This window comes from Populus euphratica, unplaced genomic scaffold, assembly GCF_000495115.2.
Source record: "Populus euphratica unplaced genomic scaffold, PopEup_1.0 scaffold82.1, whole genome shotgun sequence".
In the NCBI taxonomy this organism is placed as follows: domain Eukaryota; kingdom Viridiplantae; phylum Streptophyta; class Magnoliopsida; order Malpighiales; family Salicaceae; genus Populus; species Populus euphratica.
The window spans coordinates 664568-667340 of NW_011499961.1; positions in this window are offsets into that span (position 1 = coordinate 664568).

Below are 2773 nucleotides of genomic sequence, written 5' to 3' on the forward strand. Positions count from 1 at the left end.
CCTTATTAACTCATTTACTCTATTAAAACTCATCTTGTTTCAAACAATCGATAATAAGCGATATGATGATGCTTAATCCATTGATGAAACAATGATAAAAAGTTGTAAGCCCAATAAAACTATGAACCTCATGAATATTTTTAAACTTAAGTCAATCTACAATCACTTGGATTTTTTAAGGATTAGTAGAAACTCCCTCACATGACATTATAAATTCTAAGAAAACCACTCGATCTATGAAGAGATAATATTTTTTAACATTGAAAAATAAACTTTCCTTTCTTAGGGTGGTATAAACTTTAATAAAGTAATCTAATTATCCTTTCTTAGTTTTGCTATAAATAAGAATATCATCAAAATACACCACTAATAATTTTTCTATAAATGGCCTAACCACGTGTGTTATTACTCTTATAAAAATATTTGGTTCATTGGAAAGGTCAAAAGGTATGATTAGCCACTCACACACACTCACACCCACACATCTTTAGTCTTAAATACAAATTTTCATTGATCTCCCAAACGGATTCTATTATGATGATACCCGCTCTTCAAGTTAATCTTAAAGAAAATTCAGGCTCATGCCATCATATCTAATATGTCATCCAATCGATGAATGAGAAAACAATACTTGATTGTAATCTTGTTAATAACTTGACTATTTACACACATTCTCTATGATCCATTTTTCTTAGGTGTGATAAAGGCAAGTATTGCATAAAAGCTCAAACTATCTTATATAAATTCCTTTTATAACAATTTATATATTTTCCTTTACAATTCGAGATGGTCATACAAGTTCATCCTATAGTGAGGCACAGTTGATAATATGGCACTCGGGATAAAATTCATGGTATGTTGAATGTCACATATAAAGTATAAAATATCAAGTAACTTAGAGGGAAAGAAATCTAGAAATAATAAGTTAAATCTTTTTACCATGAAAAGCTAATGAACAAAAATTTGATCATCCAAAGATGATAACATCTAAATCATATCATCAATGCCTACCTAAAATGATGTGTCCTATATATAAGAGAATTACATCACACCAAATTTCATCATAATAGTCCAAATCATTTATAGAAAAAATACATGTCCTTGATTGTTATGGATGTATTGTTAACCCATAATACACTATATGGCTTATGATGTGAGACAAACTTTAAGCCTAAATGAGATACATTACCAAAGAATACTGTATTAATACAACTCTCACTATCTTTAATGATCTTACAACCTCTATCCTTATATTTAATGTTAGTGTAAAAAATATCAGTTCTCCTCTAATTCTTAATTTCTTTGGGTTGTGTTAAGACATATCTAACTACACTTAACTTGATTGTATTCCATCCTGTAAAGTCTTGCTTGATTTGAATGGATATTGATATAACATATCCTAGCAGATTGGGCTCATCCTCCTCAACATCTAGGAGATTAGGTTCACACATCTTATCATCATAATATCTTTTTCACTTATATTCTCTTGATCTTTTAATGATCAAAGTCTTATTATGACAACTAGAAGAAACATGATAAAAACCCTAACACTTAAAATACCGAGTCCTTGAGGTCATCTTAGGTTTTTCATGAAGAATACCCTTGTTATTATCTTCTCTAGGTATCTAGAAAATATGATTAAGTTTACGGGATAGGCACCTAATAAATAATTATAATTACCATATTAGGACCTGTAAGAGATACTATGAATGTCCTAACATCTTGTCCACTAAATTTTTATGACTAACTCGTAGTTTTACACTAAGGTATAAGCTTCATCAAGAGTGGATACACCTCTAAGCATAACTTTTCTTTTAAGTTCATCATTCAAACTTTTTTTAAATTTACCTAGAGTCAATGCCTTATCCTTTCTGACTATGTACCTCATCATATATTCATCAAATTATGCCATATATTCACTAGCAGACTTACTTTCTTCCCTCAAGTTATTTCACTAGTCTAAAAGATTTCCCCTATGAGATAAGTATTTCTTTTGTAACTTAGTTTTCATCTCCACCAATCAATAATAGGAGGTTAACCTCTCTTAGCTAAAGACTCATACACTTTTCTGATAGAGTTTAACGATACTACTAAATCTTATTTTTGCAAACTTTACCCCTATATTCTCAGATAAATTATATCAGTCAAAGAATCAACTTATGTCATGGACCCACATATCAAAGATCCATGGGTTATCATAGTCGTGGTGACCTTGATTGTAGTCGTACTAGCAGTTTATATGATGAATTGGCCTATGGCAATAATTATTGGAATGTTCATTATTGTTAGGATCATTAAAGTCATTGTAATCTCGGTGATGGTCATGATGGTGGTCCCTATGAGGAATTGGTCTTTAATTATTCCTATAGTTATCATTAAAATACTTAATCTTACTAAATGACCTTATTTGTAAAGTTTTTATAAATTCCACTCTTTTAGAAAAGTTGTTCATATATCCCTAAAAACATTATTAGAGGTCGGGTCTATAATAGCTATGAGTTCAAGATTATTTAATAGACAACCACTCCATAAATGCATACAATACTAATCCTAAGACTATAATTGAGATCACAAATGATACTAGTAAGTAAAATGCAATATAAAATTAAAGCTAATATTTAATTATTTATTTATCTTTAAGACTAAGCAATAACATATTAAACTAGGGAAAATAACATTTTAAGAATTGACACGACTAAAAGATTGATGTCTTCTTCCAAGTGCAGGAGTGTCGAAGTAATAAATAACCTGGCAAGACCGGGGTCGAACCACA